The 22,257-nt window shown below is 34.8% G+C and overlaps 1 pseudogene; it reads right to left on the bottom strand.

Moving 5' to 3' along the window:
* Positions 1 to 9,023: 9,023 nt before the first annotated feature.
* Positions 9,024 to 9,187, bottom strand: LOC115303001 (annotated as a pseudogene).
* Positions 9,188 to 22,257: the final 13,070 nt, after the last annotated feature.

Below are 22,257 nucleotides of genomic sequence, written 5' to 3'. Positions count from 1 at the left end.
TGGCAATGAGAGGGAATGACATATGGCCCTTCGTAGGAAAGTGGATGGACCTTGAGGGTGTCATGCTGAGTGAAGTAAGCCAGGCAGAGAAGGACAGAAACCATATGTTTGCACTCATAGGTCTAACAGGAAAACAAGAGAGACCTAATGGAGAACCAGGGGGAGCAGAGGAGGGAGAGAGAGTTGGGGAGAGAGAGGGGATGCAGAACTTGAGAGACTATTGAATGCTGAGAATGAACTAAGGGTTGGAGGGGAGGGAGGAGGGAGGAAGACAGGTGGTGGTGATGGTGGAAGGCACTTGAGGGGAAGAGCACTGGGTGTTGTATGGAAAACAATTTGACAATAAAATATTATGGAAAAAAAATTTAAAGTAGAAGATATAGAAAAGATAGATAAAATCTTTTAAGAAGTGTGTAATAGTCAAGAAAAGCTGGGTAGTAACCAGAGTGTGCATGAAACAAATTAAGATTTTGTGACTTATATCTGTTTAAATACTGATACAAGAAACTCACTCATGTTTTTGTTTTTCTCTCTCTCTCTCTTTTTCAAAGGATCTTTGCAAGAATTGTGTCTTCTTTCCAGAATGTTCTTCTACTGGATATCCCTGTGGTAGTGGCCGGGGCTTTCCCCATTTAGATCCTAGCTTAAGCATTACCCTTTTAAGAGCACTTCAATGTTGCAGTAGGTTGAGTGCCTGACTCTTGCTATTGATTAAGGTCATGATCTCACAGTTCATGAGTTTGAACCCGCATCGGCTCAGCCCTGATTGCGTGGAGCTCACTTGGGATTCTCTCTCTCCTTCTCTCTGCCCCTTCCTGCCCCTCTGCTTGTGTTCTCTTTTTCTCAAAATAAAGAAATAAATAAACTTGAAAAAAAAGGCATTACCCTTTTAGAGGGGCTTTCCTTAAATTTCAAACTTGGTATGCTGTCATCTCTCACTGAAGCAGTGCTCACATCCTCACATATGATCACATCACCCTATTTCATTTTAATCAATGTTATTTATCATTACCTGTTATAACTTCTACAGTTATTAGATGGTTTTAATTTTTTTCGAGCAGCAATAAATGTTTGACTTTTAAATGCCACTTAATCTTGCTTTCTCAGAATAAATGCAAAATTATTATATTGTTACACTGCTTAATTGTATTTGCTAATATTCTTTGAATATATATTCTTGGGAAAAAAACACTATTCAGTTATAAAATCTTTGTCAGGTTTTGATACTAAGGTTTTTATTTTTTAATGTCTATTTATTTATCTTAGAGAGAAAGAGAGAGAGAGAGGGAGAGAGAGAGAGAGAGAGAGAGAGAGAGAGAGAGAGAGAGAGAGAGAGAGAGAGGGAGAACATGAGCGGGGGAGGGGCAGAGAGAGAGAGGGACACACAGAATCTGAAGCAGACTCCAGGCTCCAAGTAGTTAGTACAGAGTCCAATGCAGGGCTCGAATCCATGAGCTGTGAGATCACAACGTGGGCCAAAGTCAGCTGCTCAACCAACTGAGCCACCCAGGTGCTCCAATACCAAGGTTTTTTTATAAAAAGTTAGAAAGCATTTATTGTTACATTCTCTGAATTAGGTTGACTAGAATGGTAGTACTGATTTTTTGAAATGTTTGGAAGCTTATCACTGGTGAAGCCATCTGATATTTTCTTGTGGATCATGTATAACTATGTACTGAATAATACATATAGGATTAATCAGATTTTCCAGTTCTTCTTTCGTCAGGTGGGTAAAGTGTTTTTATCTAGAAATTTGATTTTAATATACATTTTAAATTTTATTATCATAAGCTTTTTCTAATTTATTATTCCATTTCTACTTTTAAGTCATTTATTACCTTTTTGATGCCTATAGGTTAGCACGTGACAACCCTTATTCTTTCTGATTTGGTCTACCCTGTCTTCTTCTTTGTTTTTTTTCCTCAGTTTTTCCAGGTGTTTAAAACTTTGCTGAATTTTTCAAACACCAAAGTTGCTTATAAAAAAATTTTTTTTAGTTTCAACTACTTTGTTTATTCATTTGTATCTTTTTTTACTATTATATGCAATTAAGGCTAAATATTTCACTTTGAGATAAACTTGAACTACATTCCACAAGTTTTGGTAGACTCTGTTTTCATTATCATTTGGTTCAAAATATTTCCTTACCTATTATACATTCATTAATAAAATATGCAATGTTTGATTTTTCAAATATTTAAACATTTTTAGGTTTTTTACCTTATTGAATTCTAGCTTTATCCTCCAGGCAGTCAGAGAACATACTGTCTATGATTTTTGTCATTTAGTATTTGCTGATTTCTAGGGTTACAATTTTCCCTGCCTTGAATAAGATGAGAATGCAATAAAATGTGTTCCCTAGCAAAGAATTGAGTTCCTCCTCTCTGCACCCCCCTCCTGCTACAGTACACAACATTGAAATTTGAACAAAGTAACAAGACCTATTTTATGTGAGCAGTAAAATTACATGATCAGTCCAGGGACAGTAGCTTAGGCATAATAAAGTAACTCGATGTGTAGAAAATGACGACAGAGAACAGATCCTCTGCATAACTCTTTCTTCTTGGTGGTGGCTCCGAGGATGGCTGTATCAGGCCCCACGTGTACTCATCTCTTTGCCTGTATTATGTCCCCCCAAGGGAGCCAGTTGCAACAAGGTCTACACGTTGTTCGCTGTTATTGCCAATCTTCCATCTTTTTCTTGTTTATTCAAAGAACCCCTGCAGCCTGAATTAGTGAGAAGAATTAAAGTTTAGAAAGAATTAAACGTGTTTATTTCAAATTGTAGCCAACCTACCATCATAGGACAATTAAATTCAATATTCTTTTTTTTAATAGTTTATTGTCAAATTGGCTTCCCAAACTCCATATTCTTGATACGGGCTTTTTAAGAAGAAAATAGGACTATATATAGGAAGGCAGAAACTCAAAGGATGTAAAGTCACCAAATACGCATCCACCTAAACTTGGCACCAGTGAAAGATACGCTTACTTTCCTGATGTTTTTCCCATGGTGGATATATCTGGAGACACATACAACTGAAAGGATGCCTCTCAGATCAGAGCATGGCTGCTGGTAAGACTGATCCTTCAGTCGGTTTTTTCAAGTAGGGAGTCCATGAGTTGAGTCCATTTTGGAATTTGGATGTAGCAGGCTGCTCCAAACTCTACATAATTACATGTTATGTGTATCTTCCTAAAAGTTTTAAGATCACCAGAAATGATCTCTGCATTATGAAGACATGATCTCATATTTTGCTAATAAGAAGTGGAAGCATATTCTCCTGTTTTTTTCTTTAAGTCTCTCTTGTTAGAAATGATAAATGTTTTTTATTGTATCAACTACTTTATCTTGATTAAGTCATTGAGAGTAAGTGCATGCAGTCTACTGGCACTGAGTGGTATAAAGGAAAACTTCTATTTCCTTATTATTGCTTATTAATTTTACATAAAAGTGGCTACCAGCCCCTTTATTTATTTCACAAGCTTGACAATCACAAACTCATCTTTCAAAACTTTAAACGTGGCAAGACTATGTAAATTGCCGTTTATGTAAGCTACTTTTCAGAGTAATATGGAGCAATAAAATATATAATATTTGAGATATAGGTTGATCTAAAAATGAATTGATTTGTATTCTTTGACACAAAATATATTCTTATGCAAAACCCATTTTCAAAATTAGAATTACCCCATGTGTATTATATATATAAGGGTATATATATTATATATATACATACATAGGTATATTATACATTAAAACAAAAATCAAATTTAAAAACCTAATTTATAGCAATTTTCCAGATATTAAGACCAGGCATAAGCAAAATTATTATTTTCACATATAGTCTTATGGCTTAATTAATCTCTTATCTATATTTGTCTACAATAAACTTTCACTGGTATTTTTCTGAAGACCATATTTTTATGCAAAGTTTCTCTTTTTAAAACATTCTTGTCTGGGGTGCCTAGGTGGCTCAGTCAGTTAAGCGTCTGGCTTCAGCTCAGGTCATAATCTCACAGTTCGTGGGTTCGAGCCCTGCATCGGGCTCTGTGCTGACAGCTAGCTCAGAGCCTGGAGCCTGCTTTGGATTCTGTGTCTCCATCTCTCTCTGACCCCCCCACCCCTGCTAATGCTATCTCTCTCTGTCTCTCAAAAATAAATTAAAAAAAAACATTTAAAAAATTTTTTAAACATTTTGTCTGAAATAGTCTTCAAAATTGCATGGTATGATTAGTTTGAAGTTGTGGAATCTTCAGTTGACTCTTCGCTGCCTGAGCATAATACTTTTTTTTCATGTTATTTTTTAGAGAGAGAGAGAGAAAGAGGCAGAGCATGAGCAGGGGAGGGCAAGAGAAAGAGAGAGGGGGGAGATACAGAATCCAAAGGAGGTTCCGTGCTCTGAGCTGTCAGCATAAAGTCAAACGTGGGGCTCCAACTGCAAGAGCATGACCTAAGCTGAAGTCAGACACTTAACCAACTGAGCCCCACAGGCGTCCCATGACCGTAATACTTTAATTGAAGAAGCAATTTTTTCATAGGTATTGAGGTAAATTCAGAACAAATTCTGCTAAATTTTATTAGATTGATTTATCATTTTTTATGTTAGTAGTGAAATATATAAACATTTTAGTCCCAACATCCTTACAATTTTTGCCTTTTTAATTCCACAAAACTTCAAAACTAATTTTTAATGAAAAAAATCATTACAATGTCTGTCTTTATTTAAGACATTTTGAATTTTTGCCAAACTTTAAAAGCCACAAAAATCACAGTTCTCAATTTAATTCCATTCTGGCATAGACTATAAATACATTCAATGAAAATGGGTGCTGTATCCAAACATTTATCCCACAAGTTAAGATATTAATAAAAAATAGAGAGAAAATCATGTATATGGTTGCAGAGTTTCTCATTTTGCTTTGCATAAATAAACATTAATGTGTTCTCATTTGCAAACTTTGTTTCAACAAACATAATTCTCTAAGCTGACAAGCTAAAAAAAAATTGGGTGCTATATCCATTAACAATTTTGCTAAAATTTTCCAACTCATTTTGAACAAAAAGTCTAAACTTGGAAGACAGAAAATTAGTATCATTGTAGAACATATGCATGTTTATTGAACAGATAGTTTATTCAGAGGCTCAAACATTTCTAAAGTCCAATTAATGGCAGCAAAAACAAAAACCACATTTTTATATTAAACTTCAGCTTTGTCCCAAAATTTATAATGTAGTTTTTATCTCTGCTTATAAATCATGTGTGTATTTTGACAAGTGCCGCTTCAATATTGATTGCTGCAATGCAGTATCTTACTGAGAGGCACATTTTTGTGTGTATGACAAACAATTTGAAGTGTCTTTCTGTTTCATAGATTTATTTTAGAAACAAGAGGGTTTTTCCCATATTGTTGTCCTCTACCTATATTTGTTTTCTAATTATCATCTCACAGACAAGTACTTTTGCCTTGGATGTTAAACCTGTGAACTGTGCTTACAATAGTACTTACAATAATAACAATGCTTCATCTTTGAAGAATAAACTTTCAAAGGCTCTATGAGGACGCCATAATAATATCAAACCATTATTAAAGTAACTTAACCGATTTTGCATTTGAAGCATCTGTTATATAATATGTTATAAAACTGGCAGCATTTAACTGTTCTGCTAATGATGCCAAGATGTTAAGAGCTATTATTTTACATTTCATATGTGCACAAGAAAAATTGAAATACAAAAAGAGCAAAATTATTTGTGGGAGTCATGGAGATACGCTGTTTTGATCTGCCATCAAGAAAAAAAAATGTACCTTTTTTTCCCCCCTGAGAGGAATGTAGTTAGATAAAAGTCTCCAACTGCACTCTTTGAGATCGCCAGCCTTTGAGCCACGGCCGAGGCCCTGCTCTCTCAGAAGAGCCACAGCCGCTGATTGAGCACAATGGCAATTCAAGAGCCTGGTGATTTGTGCAGGACTTGACTTGTCTATCAGGCAGCCTTTATTCTGGGCAATTGGTTTTACTGACATTTGTCAGATGTACATTGCACTCTGTGTCACTCTTTGCCAATTCTCGTCCTTCTCTCTTATGGTCTCACCAATGTGTTCCGATGTGGGGATGGCATGGATGTCAGTCTTACACCCCCATAACTCAGAATGTGACTGTATTTGGAGAGAGGGCTTTAAAGCAGTTATTAACAGGGTGGCTGGTAGCTCTGTCGGTTAAGCCTCCAACCTCAGTTCAAGTCATGATGTTACCATTTGTGAGTTCGAGCCCTGCTCTGGGCTCTGTGCTGACAGCTCAGAGCCTGGAGCCTGTCACCAAAAATATAGATCGCCAAATCTGGGGTATTTTGTTGGGACAGCCACAGCAACCTATTTTGCTCTCTTTTTTCAAGGTATCATACAGTATTTGCGTTGCAGTCTGAAGGCTGTCCCTAGAAGATTCTGTTTTGTTTTGTTTTGTTTTCCCGGTTCCCATTGTTTCTGTAACCAAGTACCACTAACTTCATGCTTTAGTAGGACACCGATTTACCTTCTGTAGTTCTGGAGGTCAGACGTACAAAATGAGTTTCATTAGGCTAAAATCTAGATGTTAGTAGCACTGCATTCTTTCTGGAGGTTCTAGCAGAAAATCCATCACCTTGCCTCCTTTAGCTATTACAGGGTGTTTGCACTCATTTTCTCGTGGCCTCTTGCCTCAACCCTAAAGCCAGAAGCACAGCATTATAAAGTATCTCTAACTCTGATCCTCTTACTTCTCTCTCTCACCTATCAGGATCTCTATACACTTGATTACATCTACAAAGACCCTTTTGCCGGAAAAGGAGCAGATTCAAAGGTTCCGAGGATTACAATTAGTAGTACATCGTCATTTGGGACATCGCGTACTATTCTGTTTACCACATAGACATTGCATCTCCACTCTCCAGATTAACCAACTATACATCTGTGGAAGGACTCAGACCCATTACAGAAACAACCTTTTTAATGGGGAAAAAAAAGTATGTTTTATGGAGTCAAGGGGCCAATGCATCTTCAGTAGTTGTACACTTTACACTGTCTTCTCTAAAGATAATTTTTAAAATGTTTATCTGTTTATTTATATTTGAGATAGAGAGAGAAAGAAAGGGGGAGAGAGAGAGAAAGACAGAGGGAGAGGGAATTGCAAGCAGGCTTCCAGCTATCATCACAGAGCCTGATAAATGTGGCTTGAATTCACAAACTGTAAGCTTATGACCTGAGCCCAAAATCAAAAGCTAGACACCTAACCAACTGAGCCACCCAGGTGCTCTTTATTAAAATAGGAGGTACTTTTGAGGTAGATAATGATGCATCTTCAAATATTCACATAATCAATGGTATTACTGAAGCCCCTATGGTAGATACCAAATATGAATAAAAAGTTCTGTGCATGAGCATTATATGTAAGTGATGAAACACTAAATTCTACTCCTGAAACCAATATTGCACTATATATTAACTCATTAGAATTTAAATTGAAAAAAAAGTTATATATAAATTTGAAGAATGAACTTTCTTTTTTTTAATAGTTTATTGTCAAATTGGTTTCCATAAAACACCCAGTGCTCTTCCCTGCAAGTGTCCTCCTCCATGACGACCCCCATTTCCCCCTCCCCTTCCCCCTTCAGCCCCTTCAATAGTCTCTCATGATTTGAGTCCCTCTCTCTCCCCAACTCTCTTTCCCCCTTCCTTTCCCTATGGTCCTCTGTTAGGTTTCTCCTGCTCTCCTGTTAGACCTATGAGTGCAAACATATGGTATCTGTCCTTCTCTGCCTGACTTATTTCGCTTACACCCAAGAGACCCATGAAGAATGAACTTTCAAAAGCTTTACAAGGAGTCCATAGTAATAGTAAAAAATAAACATTTTATGTTAAAACCAACTTTCTTAAGAAATAGTTTAGTAATTAATGATGCTCTTCCCTACCTTTTAACTGCTGAGAAAGAGTTCATTGTAGAATGGAATAGTGTTGCCACACAATAAAACAAATTAAAAAATCTTAATTTAGCCATACAAGTGGTTTAAAACAAATGGCATGGTCCCACGAAATCTAGATTTCTTATCTTTTTCTACTTCTGTTTCCTGTACATATTTTACATTCACCGTAAAGTATTATTCCTAACATTCTCATTGATTCCACGACTAGAGTACCAGAGGCTTTGAACATCACAGAACAATGGGCTGCTACCTCAAAGAACTGGCAGGGGCAATGCATTAATGAGTACTTAGTACTACCACTTACTCTTCCTCATAGACTGTGTGTATCAGTGAGCATCTTGAATGGAATGTCATCAGTTAGATCAAAGCCAGAAACCAAACAATTATCACTAGTTTTTTTTTCTTCAAATCAAGTCCATATTAAAGTGAGAAATTGGTTCACTACAAATACCTTTTGATATTCTTACTTAGAACCTTGCAACACTTAGAAGTCTACTAACCTCATACCCACTTATTTTTATTGAAACTACTAATAAAAATATCTTACTAAAAATAAAAAATACTGGGACAAAATTAAACTGGACAAGGGGGCCGAGACAAGGGACACTAACCCTTCTATCCCCTCTTTTACTCACCTCTCCTAATATGGACTATGTTGGAGCAGTTCTCCAGGGATTCAATTTTTTTCCAAGTAACTGATGTCTCAGAGAATGAAGAGTCAAAAAGTTGTCTATCTGCATCTCGTGTGGATCAGTATTTGCTGTTAAATATGCAAAGCAGAGACGATCATGTTTCTGGCTTATGGGTGGTTTCCCTCCTAGTGATGAATGGGATCTTTTCAAGGATAGCTGCAGGCAAGGGAAGGGCTAGAAAAGTGCCTTCTTTTTGTTACATTAGAGTTAAGCCTTTTTCATGGAAGATTATTAACTTCTACCCATCTTATTAATTGAATGAACTTCTCACTGTGTTTGTCAATGTATGAAAAAAGTATGCATAATTTTTCCTATGGGAAGATATCCAGATGGCCTATTGTAAAAACAGTGTGCAAAAATGTTTACCTATTATGTAATTATCATCTGGCTGCCATTTTATTTACGGCTCAATAATTTCAGTGACTCACATCACTTCTGTGAGAATATCAAGACATTCATATACCTCTTTGTCATAAATAGTAACAATCATGCCTCCAATAAACCTCATTGGCTATGATACTTCCATGGCGCAAAGCTTTCCTTGTCATAAAGAAATCTGTTTTATATTCTTGGAGATTATTCCATCGTATTATTTATCCTTAAATACTGAAAATTGCTAGAGAAGATTTCATTTTACAGAGTTCTCCCTTTTGGGGATAGATTTTGGTCCAAAATCATGAAAACACAATAAGTTATCAAGAAGTATTGTACTCAAATTCCTCTCCCTACTACTTGATAAAGAAAAATAAATCTCTATTATAAAATTTTCACATAATTTATTTACATATTGTATTTTAATTCTCGATAAAGCCTTTGTAAGCTACCTCTTTTACATATATGCAAACTGGGATTGAGTTTGTTTATTCCTCTAGGTGAAAAGAAGAGGAACAGATTAGGAGCTCAGAACCTCACATACATGTGCTATCTGTCACAGGGGAGACAACACTTTTATTAGAGTGTTACATTAAAGTCACATATAGGTATAACAGAATGAATAATCTCTAAATGATTGTTAAGAAATAATAGTGATAAAAAAACACTATTAAGAACTTTCCTTATCTTTGACAAGAAATTGATACGTAAAGGCTTAAAGGGGCAGAAACTCATAGCCTATCTAATGGTTAAGAAACTCTTTAGGTCTGTGCTCCCCAGGACGTCCAGGGGCAAAGCTTCAGCATGAATAAAACCGCTAATTTTTTGTAAATCATAGCATAATCTCTTGACTCACTGGGAAATTAGATGACAATTTCCGATAAATAAAGTCAACATTTTAAGAGACAAAAACACATGAAGCTAATCTGGAAATGTCTTGCTCTTCAGAAATATTTTACTTAAAAATGACAGAGAGCATGCCAAAATTTGTCAAACCTGCCAGCCCCTACCCGCTTCTGACTGGTATGGGAACAAATGATAGAGCTAAAATAAACCTGCAGTTTAACCTAGTAAATGGAACTTATTTATGGGGGGACACAGCTGGTGTTTTTATCTCATGTTCCCACTGAATAGTATGACTTTGAAAGTGAAAAGAGTATATAAAAAATGAAGTGTTGGCTTGGTAGATGGTGCTGAAGATGTGAATTTGGTCAGGAGATTTGGCAGGGATTGGACATTTCTCCCATAGCCTGCAAGAATGGATCTGGAAGGAGTTTGGTGATATGATTAAAAGCACTTTTTTTTTTTAATTAAAAATTTTTAATGTTTTTATTTATTTTTGAGAGAGAGAGAGAGAGAGAGAGAGAGAGAGAGAGAGAGAGAGACAAAGTGTGACCAGGTGAGGGGCAGAGATAGAAGGATAGAGGGAGACACAAAATCAGAAGCAGGCTCCAGGCTCTGAGCCATCAGCACAGGGCCCCACATGGGGCTCAAACTCATGAACTGCCAAAGTCAGGTGCTCAAATGACTGAGCCACAAAAGCACCTCTGAAATCACTTGCAAGCTAAAATGTGGAGAGAAGGAAGAAAGCGTAAAATTAAACGTGAAGCTATTCTATGGTTAAGAATTTAAAAAAATGTGAGGGCTGCCCATTAATTAGCTTAAAAAATTATTCAGAAAAGGTTATGGAATGGTAACTGTGATTTCACATGCTTATAAACAAAGCAGAGTATTAAGAATCACAAATAATATATAAAATTTTCTCTGTCAGTTAAGATGATTTAATTAAAGGTTAATTAAACCAGTTATCCCTAGGGAGGAAGCAAAAGCATTAACAAATTAAATACATGCTTATGTTAAAATGCACCCATAGATTTTTTTTTATGTTTCCAGTATTAAAAATATGCTGTTTTCAAATTGAAGAAATGGTTATGTTAACAAAGTCACCATGCATTACATTAAAATATTGTGTTTCTTGTCTCGATATCATCTTCCTACATATTCTGTGTTGGGTATTTCAACTTCACCTCTGTTACTTACCTATTACATAAATATGGATAAATTTCTTATCAGGGAAAGATGCTTACAGACAAGTTTTAGCTCCAAGCTTACTGAAGGTCTTTGTAAAAGTTATTTCAATATATAAGAATCATTGTATTTTTCTGACAGTTTTCAGTCCGGTTCACATAAAGGAAGAATAATACCTAATATTTACCGAGTGTTTATGATGCAACAAACCCTATTTTACATGCTATTAAAATAAACATATGAGATAGATATAGTATTAAATACTAATTAAAGATAAAAATATAATTTTTAGAAATTAAGTGGAAATTGCACTATTACTTAGAAGTAGAGGCAGGGTTGGACTTCAGGCAGCTTGACTTGAACATTTTTATTTTCAAAGACTACATTTTGCTGCATACAAATATTACTGTATCATTTTCTTGACATAGATTTTCTATTTGTGAACATATTTAACATATTTACCAGGGTTTTGATTAAACTCAATCTCACTAGAATTTCCAATTGACTGAACTGTATGTCAAATCAACTATCACATTTTCTTGATACCCAGAAGGCATGTAAGCAATAGAAGTTCCCATTGAATCACTCTACCACCAAAAGTGTTTCAACCTCTGTTCAGTTTTTGTGCTAGGGAGAGAAATTGTCTAATTTATTTATCTGAGTGTCTGTTACTTCATCTGTTAAAATGGGGGTTTCACCACAATTTTTTTTAGAGTCAATTAAATTAGGTTTTGCATATATAAAATAAGCAAAATTAGAAACATTCTGTAAGTTTATTTTTCTAAACACTGAAAATAACACATAATGGAATACATTTGGGGAAAATTGATGCATCCTTCATGAAGGCCTGAAAAAAATAATATTGTTCAAACTAATAATTATTGCCTCTATGAATTCAGATTTGTGTCTAAGCTTAAAGGTAGCACATTGTGGTTAGAGTTTTAAGAATGAATCTTGTGAACTTAACCTTAACTATAAGCCTACTAGGAACCAAAAAAATTAGAACAAATTTTGGCCACTTACTATCCATTAGTTTTCTCTTGCACTTAATTTCAGTGTAAAAAAAAATTGTGTATTTGGAATATTAAAAAAGAGAAAGAAAATTCATAGGTTATAGCAGTAGGTGAGATGGGTGGAGAGAGAGAATAATACTGTTTTGAGAATTGAAAAAAATTGTCTACCAATTTAGAAAAATAAAGTACAGCTCTGTATAGATTTGGAAATCAGCAGAAAAATTAAATTGAACATGAGATAAGTAAGAAAAGTATTACATGAAGTGAAAATGCACCAAAATTCACTAGGAGGAGTACAGACTGACATCTGCTGTTCCAAGAGTCCTTTCACCTGGAATGGAGAACCCCTCCTGGATAAGACAAAAAGGCAGTATCATTCCTTGCATTTAATTCTCAGTGCTTTTCTAGCTTCTTTCTTGCATTTAGTCATAGTTATGACATAGCTTAAAAAGTGAAAGAATGAGTCCAGAGGTGGTATAGAAAAGTAAGAGAATTCAGTGGGGTTAAACCACCTGGTTTCAATATTAAAAGGTAATTAAGATGCCTTTATTAAAATAATCAAAGTTTTATGAAAAATTAAGCTGACGATTTTAGAGTTTCTCCTAAAATTGAGCCTGACAACTCATAAATTTGGCAAGCGTTCGTATTCTATTGATAATGAGGACAGAAAAAAAAAACCCAGCAGAAGTTATAATAATTAAAAACTGTGGAGTGCATGGGTGGCTCAGTCTGTAGAGCTTCAGGCTTAGGTTCAGCTCATGATTTCCCAGTTTGTGAGCTCCCTGTTTGTGAGTTCGAGACCCGCGTTGGGCTCTGTGCTGACAGCTTAGAGCCTGGAGCCTGCTTTGGATTCTGTGTGTGTGTCTCTCTCTCTGCCCTTCCCCTGCTTATGCTCTATCTCTGTCTCTGTCTCTCAAAAATAAATAAATGTTACAAAAAAAATAATTAAAAGTTGCAACTAAAAGCTTAAAAAGTTGAACTTTTTATTTCACTTCCTCATCATTCTTTTCAGTATCCTGAACATGAAAAGCTATTTTCTCTATTCCATAAACATATTGAAACACATTCATTTATTCATGCACTTATATTTATTCAGGACCTTTTCCTCTAATGCTTGTATAACACTTGACTGCTAGAGCAATTATAAACACAAACAGGCATTATACTATTTTTTCTTTTGTAATTCAAGCAGCCAAATAGTTTACTCAATTAATTATTCATTTCAATAAAATTGAGCCTGAATGTGAAGCTAAAAATAAATGTGACTAAAACTGTGCTGTTAAGTAACTCATGAGCAAAATGCGCAGGCCTTGCCAAATCATACCCTGTACAGTAAATTAACTCTCAGTCAGTAAAACTTCTTCAAATGGAAAGGGTAATTACAAATTGTTCTAATCATGTACATAAGTGCAGGGACTTCTAATAAAATATCTTGACCCAACAAAATTGCAAAAACTGCTGATCTCTATTGAGTGGAAAGTCCGCCAAACTTCAAATTCCTTCACAAGGTGAAGATAGCTTAAGGTGTTTGTGAAACAACATGAAATTACCTAACGTCGGCGTCACAGGGCTCCCTTCCAGGAGAAGAAAAGGGGACCCAAGAGAAGAGATTTTATGTGACAAATGGTGGCTGAAACCTTCCCTACCTGGGGTAAAGAAGCAGGCATCCAGATCCAGAAACGTCTGGAGAGTTACAAAGGAGCCGAACTCTAAGTGGCCCAGTAACAACAATGGTATGTGAGTACGGTATAACATAGAGACTTGCTGAACCACTACCTTGTACCCCTGAAACTAACGCAACATTGTGTGTTATCTACACTCAAAAAAACACACACAGTGGCTGAATTGATTTAAAAAAATCAAGACATATCTGTGCCCTGCCTACAAGAAACGAACTAGATGTAAGAATATACACAGACTGAGTGAAGAGATGGAAGAAATATGCATTTGTTGCACGCAAATGGAAACTAAAATAAAATTGGCATAACTATACTTACATCAGACAAAATATACTTTAGGATAAAGTCTATAACAAGAGAGAAAGTTTATTATATAATGAGGAAAGGGTCAATACAACAAGAGAATATAACATTTGTAAATGTTTACACACCCATATAGAAGCACCTAAATTAAAAAAAAAAAACATTAGTACCCCATAGGGAGGAAATAGAGAGCCATACAGTAATAGGAGGGATCCTAAATACTCCACAACAATGGATATGCCATCCAGACAGAAAATCAATACAGAGACATCAGCCTTAAACAACATGTTAGATCAGATAATAGTAACAGATATTTACAGAACATTCCATCTAAAAGCAAGAAAATGCACGTTTTTCTCAAGTATACACAAAACAAGTTTTAATAAATTTAAAACAATTGAAATCATATCAGTCATCTTTTCTAATCACAATGATATGACACTAGAAATTAATTTCATGAGCAACACTGAAAAATTCACTAATATGTGATAATTAAACAACATGCTACTGATCCACTAGAGGGTCAAATAAGAAATCAAAAGAGGAAAACACCTGGGTGGCTCAGTGGGTTAAGATTCTGACTTCTGCTCAGGCCACAATCTCCTGGCTCATGAGTTTGAATCCTGCTTCAGGCTCTGTGCTGACAACTCAGAGCCTGGAGCCCACTTCAGATTCTGTGACTCCTTCTCTCTCAGCCCCTCACCCACTCCTGCTCTATCTTTGTCTCTCAAAAATAAATGAACGTTAAAATTTTTTAAAAAGAAATAAAAAGAGAATTTAAATTATCTTGAGACAAATAAAAATGGAAATGTAACATATCATAATTTATAGGATGAAGCAGAATCAGTTATGAGGACGTTTTTAGTGATAAATATCTATCTCAAGAAACAAGAAAAGTCTCAAATAACCTAATTTTACACCTCAACAAACTATAAAAAGAAGAACCAAAAAAATCCAAAATTAGTAGAAGCAAAGAAATAAGATTAGAAGAGAAATAAATGAAGTAGGGACTAAAAAGATAATAGACAAGACCAATTAAATTAAAAGCTGGTTCTTTGAAAATATAAACAAAATGGCAAACCGTTAGCTGTACTGATGAGAGAGAGATAAGAGAGGGAGAGAAAGAAAGAGAGAAAGAGAGAGAGGAGAGATTCAAATAAATAAAATCAAGCATGAAAGAGGTGATGCTATATAACCAGTACCACAGAAATGCAAAGGATCATAAGAAATTACTATGAGCAGTAATAGGCCCACAAACTGGACAACCTAGAAGAAATAAGTAAATTCCTTAACCAGTATGTTACACCATAGACAAAAGTTAACTCAAAATGGATTAAAGACTTGAAACTAACACCTAGAAGAAAACATAGATAGTAAAACTCCTTGACATGAATCTTGGTGTTGATTGAATGAACCTGACACAAAAAGCAAAATAACAAAACAAAAGAAAAAATAAGATTGCATCAAACTCAAAAGCTTTTGCAAAGCAGAAATCATTAACAAATGAAAAGGCAACCAAACGAATGGTAGAAAATATTTGAAAATCATATATCTGATAAGGGGCTAAAAAAATAGGTAAGTTATTTATTTAATTCAACAGCAAAAAAGCAAACAATCTGATTGGAAAATGGACAGAAGAGCTGAATATATATCTTTCTAAAAAGACATACAGATGGCTAAAAGGTTCATGAAAAGATGCTCTACATTATTAACCATCAAGGAAATGCAAATCAAAACCACAATGAAGTATCACCTCACACCTATTACAATGGCTATTTTCAAAAAGACCAGAGATAACGAGTGTTGGCCAAGATGTGAAGAAATGGAATCCTTGTGCATTTTTGGTGGGAATGTCAACTTGTGCAGCCACTATGAAAGACAGCATGGAATTTACTCAAAAAATAAATAAATAAAAATAGAGCTACTATACAATCCAGCAATTCCACTTTGGGGTATTTATCTGTGGAAAATGAACTCTTAACTCATAAAGATGTATGCACCCACATGTTTATTGCAACATTGTTTATAATAGCCAAACTATGGAAACAACTTTAGTGCCTATATACAATGGAATGTTTTTAGCCACAGAAAGTAATGAAATTGCCATTTGTGGCAACGTGAATGGACCTCAAGGGCATCATGTGAAGTGAAATAAGTCAGACAAAGAAAGACAAACACTATATAATCCTTCTTATATCTGGAGTTTCTTTTTTTAATTTAAAAACAAGTTTATAAAACACTGTTCACAAGGTGATTGAGTCTCTTATTTCTCTTATAGACTCATGATAAAAAAAATTCTATTAACTTTCACATGTATTGGGGAAATACTCTGTATACTTGCTCATAGAAAAAAATAAAGTAAATTCTAAAGGCATTAGAAACACTTAAAGACATTTAATTGAAGATCATTTTTAACCTAGGAGGCAGATTTGCTTTTTAGACCTATATGGCACCATAACACATTGAAAGACATAAACTACTTTCTTAATTTATAAAATAGAAAAATAGTACAGTGTAAAATTTGGACAATCTTATATAACTAAGAAATAATTTTAAATTACATTTAAATATTAGACATAAGATTTAATATTTATTAAATAGAAACTGAAGGACAGAAATTATTCCAGTTTCCATAAACTCTAAATACGCTCCAGCAAACACAAGTATTTGAGATGACTTTGAAAGGGAGCTAGTCTTTTACAATCCACACAGCCCTAACCAGGAAAACTGTAACACTTATGCTACTAATAGTTTTTCAATTAATCATAACAAAATTCACTTGAAACTATATGAAAGTGTCTTATTAAATTTTCATAATCCTTAGTGGGCTTTTATAATTCAATGTGTTGTCTGAAGTCCTGTTTTCATGTAGATATATAATATTTGCAAACCTAAATAAGCTAATTGCAATTAGGATTAGTTGACCAAATTGAAAATTAAGCAGCTCTTCAAATTTTATTTTATTTCAGCATTTGAAATATCTCTTAAAAGCTTGCATCAAAATAACACAAGTTGAAGTATATGTATAACAGACCCTCCTATTTCTTCAAATTCTTAAGCAAGTTCCTATTTTTGTTTTGTTTATTTTGCTTTTCTTGTTTGTTTGTTTAAAAGAGAGAAAATATACACAGTTGTATATTTTGGTTCCTATGAAGACAGTGCCAATCAACCACAGGCTGCTGGCTCCTTCCCTCAAAATCAATAATGAAAAGAATCTAGAAGCAAAAGGGAGAATAAACATGAATCCTGGTAGTATCTAAAACCTTGAAAAGTCTCTGGGGACATTAGAAAGTGTTTTGAATTAATATATTTTTGAAAATTGAGTTGCTATAATGCAGATAAGAGAGATTTCAGAGGTAGATATAACTGAAAAAATTGGAAGAAAACTTGAAAAAATTTTATCTCTTTTTCTGTTCCCTTTGACAAGCATTGCTGGTTTCCTACAGGTAATATTAGTATAGCACAAAATCTGTGCTTGGATGACAAGTTGAAGACAGGGTTTAATGACCAGTTGCCCTCAGGCATTCATGATCACTCCTCCCGACTCTTGGAAGGCACACTGTGGAGGCTGTCTCCCCCTATTGCTGCTTCTCCCTACGGGTTTAAGGGTTAAACCACCCCTAGGATATTGCCCTCATACACATGGTCCATAATACTTCTATCCTTATGCCTGTTCCAAATAGCAGAAAGGAAGAGAGAGAGGAAAAGGTTCATCTTCTCCCTTGAGGACACATTACAGATACTGCACTTCTCAGAAATTACTTCACGTCCCACAGGACAGAATTCACTCACGCTGCATGTGACAGTACATGCTTACAAGAGAAGCTGAGGAATGCAGCATATACATTTTTTTCTAGGTGACATATGCCCTATAAAACATGTGAGGGCTTAATTCTTAAAGAAATATGGAACGTGTTTATTGGGTTCAACTAAAAGCTTTTTCCATAGTCCAAACCATTCTCTTCCCAAGTATTTTTTGCATAACTGTCTCACCTTTTTAAAGAATATAAAATCCCCCACTCCCTGCATGAAACAATACAGACTTCCTTTTTTTACGACATCCAGCTCAAAGGTCAGGATTTTGGGGTCAGGTGTGAATTTCTTCAGGTTATCTTCTCGCAGTGTATCACATATTCAATTGTGTATTCGTGACTGCAGTAAAATTTCATTTAGAAATGGGAAGAATAATACATCTCACAGTTAATAATTAATGTTCAATTTCAATTCTTATGGAATGGCAGACTTTCTTGTTAAGAAGAAGAGTACACACCTTGACTCACCCATGTGGCTGTAACTAGGGCCGTTTTCTGGGAAGTTCTTGCACCATTCCCTCCACGGCCACTTCTGTCCCAGCTTGGAGAGCACGGAAGTGTGTGCTCCCATGGCTTTCATGGGCTGGTTTCTGTTGATGTCAGCTTGACAACCTGAAATTTTAAAATGCTACAAATCAGGTATGGATAATATGCAACGAATAGAGGCTAAAGTTAAAGATTTGTCATGTCTTTAATCCTTACTTTGTGAGTGGCCCACAAGTTTTTGAGGAGATATCTTTCCAACACGTGAAAACTATAATCTTTTACAGCAAAGAAATCACACACATGGTCAGTGAAGAAGTGAAGTTCCAACATATTCCCTATTTCACTTTTATCTTATTTGTTAATGTAAAATAAGCTTCAACTTTTATGTCAAAATTGTACTTGTTCAAGCTTAGTTTGTTAATAAATATGAGAGCTTAACCAAAATCAGCAACAGCGATCTGTAAGAATTGATTTATTAATTGAAATTTTTAATGTATTTCTATGTTTTAGTATCATTTGTAAGTTATATGCTACACATTTTTAATATCAATAATATTTGCATTCTAGCATCTGTCATGTCCCTATCTATCTACCTATCTACCTATCACCTCTATGAGGAGAGCTGGTTGTTAAACATTTATCAACACACAATTGGCTATTAGGTGGGTATATGAAGATATAGTTTATACATTTTCATTTGTGGATTATACAGAATTAATAATGGTGAAAAGAATATACACAATGTGATACTACTTATATAAAAGTATATAAATATCCAGAGGCATTGTATATGTACTTATATTGCCTTTTGTTGGAAATATATGTAATTAATAATTCACATGCATTATTAGCTTTATATATAATTAACTTATATATGTATTATTCACACACATGATTAGCTACAATTCATGATTGTTTTTGTTTAGCTGATCTGTTGAGAATAAAATTGAGATATGCTAAAAAAGACTTCAAACACACTTCTGAAATTTTACTTATTAAGATGAGCAGTGAGTACCTGAGTATGTACTATATTTTTCCTTATAGTATATTGTATGACCAAATTATTTCATGTTATGAATACCATAGGAAATAACCTTGGTCCTCAGTATGTGGGACTTTTTAAAATAAACAAATCAATAACAGTAATCTTTTTATTAACAACAGTACTAATATTTCATTTAGAAGAGGTGGGAAAAAAGGTTGTTGCTGTTTTTATCCTCTCCTTCACTTTATTGAACAAAATGTGTATAGGATTAAACATTGAAGCCATCTTGGATATGCATGGCCCTGAGAAAGGAAACCACATGCTAGAATGCTGAAGGACCAAGATGAGGTGCTTGCTGATCATGAAGTCCATTTTGTCACAAAAAACTACACATTTCAGAATATTTTTTCTCTCAAAAGGAATAATTGCTTTTCTTAAGATAGTGTTATTTTGTTATTCATTGTTGAACAAATTTATTAATTGCATAAGAAATAATTATTAAAAACAAATCTAAGATAAAAGAGGATATAGGAGACAGAAAGCAATAGTTCCACTATGGGTTTTCCTAACTAATACACTACAATTTTTAGAGCAGTTATAGGTTCTTAAAATATTGAGGAAAAGTAGAGAATCTCCATATTCCCCTTATTTTTCTCCCCTACCTTCAGTTTCCCCTTGCATTATCATGGTATATTTGTTAAAACTGATGAATCAATATGGTATGAACTAAAGTTCATAATTTACAAGGTTCACTTTTTATGCTGAATATTCAATACGTTTTGACAAATGTATACTGACATGATAAATATACTTTTATATGTGGAGTTAAACAAAATTAGATAAAAACATTAGTGAGATTAAGTAAATGTTGTATTTATTTGATTTTGTGTTTGTAGTATGTCTCTTCCTACCAGAATATGAGCCCCTTAGGAGTAGATTCTTTGTATGTTTTGTTTACTGTTGTATTTTTTATGCCTACAGCAATTTCTTACACAGAACAGATTCTCAGTAAATATTTGTTGAATATACAAATGTGAAACAGAGTTGTTATTCTCTGATACAAAACAAAATAAAAGACCAGAACAAAGAAATTCAAACTATATTTGAAATTCTCAGAAATTTTGGAATGGTGGGAAGGAAGGAAAAGAGGGAAAGAAAATAATTTGAGGTCAAAGTATCTACAACGGTTTGAGGAAGAGTTTGAAAAAAAAAGCAAGGGATAATGCAGTATCAAAGTATAGTAATGATAAAGAGTTATTTCCACCTGTAATACCTAATGGGCTAGGAGGAAAAAAAAAACAGAAAGAAGGAAAGAAAGAGAAGCAGGGTTAGGAGGCGAGGAGGAAAGATAGAGACAGAGGAGAGAGATATATGTAGAGAACTATCACTCAAAAACTCTCTCTTTTATAAGATTAATACACTCAATACTAAGGGATCTGATGTAATAGGAGATAGAGAACCAAATGCATCAAACTCCTCCCATTCTGTAGATCTCCCGCCCAGCACTATCATTTTTGTTGATTTTTGTCTTTGAAACTGAATCATAAACTGAGAAGTAAGATAATCTATTCATGTGGCCACACATTCTGTTTCCTTTACCCTCTACAGACACCAAGGATGAACCTGGCTTTTTATCTGGCTAAATGACTTAACCTACTTGAAGATTTGAGTCCTCTTAAGTGTTGTCTTTATATCACCTCAGTACATTTTCATTGGCAAAGACTACCAGGTGAGGCTTCTTAGTGAAGTCTCTGAGCTTCATCCGTAATTGGTTTGGTACAAGCATAGAGCAGACCAACTCATTTCCTACTTAGGAATCAGAACCAATGAGCCAACACCCAATTTAATGATCCTCTTCTATATTCATTGTCTCAGGGGCATAAGAAAACTAAAATGGCCAGAGAATTGTCTCAGCTCCCAGATGAGATCATGGTCATATTCCATGGTATTGAAGACACTGAAGCTTTACCCAACAGAACTTTCAAACCCATGGAGTCTAGTGGGTTATTTGATATAGTAGTAAGAAGGGCTGCTCCCACCCTGCATCCCTTTGTCAATCTATGTTTATGGCCATGGAAGAGACAGTACCATATATGGCCACTGATTATGTTATAAACTGAATTATTTAGAAAAGCACTTCAATCCCGTAGGGAGTTGTCTGCCAGCTGGCATTGAAACTGAGCATTCTGCGGGTTATAACATAATTCTGTCAAACCAGCTGCTTTTGGATTACTGAGCACATGGTAAAAATATTCTGTGGGTGTGACTCTTTGTCTGTGCTCTCTTTGTCAGACAATCTGTCCCTTCAACGGAGACAATGTTTTACAGGAAATTATGACAATGGATAAGATCTTCCAGCAAAAGCCATGTGGACAGGGTTTGAAATATTTTTGCATGAGATGTCTTTCCCCTAAGGTAGGTGGGAGGAAGGGGAAAGGATTATTGCCATATCTGTGATAGAAAGTGTGCTTTATTACATATATATATATTCCCATATCATATATATGACCTATATATAATTATACACTATATCATATATATGATTTTATATGATTGTACATATATACATATAAGTATATGTATATGTATGTATGATTACATTGTAATATATATAATCAGCTATTTGTTTTCCCTACTGAACAACTGAACAGATACCCAGGTAAATAGGCACAGACTGGTCCAGGGAGATGTAATACAGGCCGCAGCGGTCACATGACGGCCCTCTACTTCAAAGTGAACCAGCTCCATTGTAGTACATCCTTGTCTGTAAACCAGCTTGGTTCTAGGAAGTGAATATGACTTGAGCTAAGTTCCTGCTAACCACATTTGGATATTTCCCCCATTAATGTTTAGCACCACTTTACCGGAAAAGCCATCTGTTAAAATTTCAGAGACCTCATCTTCAGTTAGGGATTGACATTAATGAAGC

The sequence above is a fragment of the Suricata suricatta genome, chromosome 1, assembly GCF_006229205.1.
Source record: "Suricata suricatta isolate VVHF042 chromosome 1, meerkat_22Aug2017_6uvM2_HiC, whole genome shotgun sequence".
In the NCBI taxonomy this organism is placed as follows: Eukaryota; Metazoa; Chordata; class Mammalia; order Carnivora; family Herpestidae; genus Suricata; species Suricata suricatta.
The sequence above is the reverse complement of the archived record's forward strand: the minus strand, read 5'-3'. Positions and strand labels throughout refer to the sequence as shown.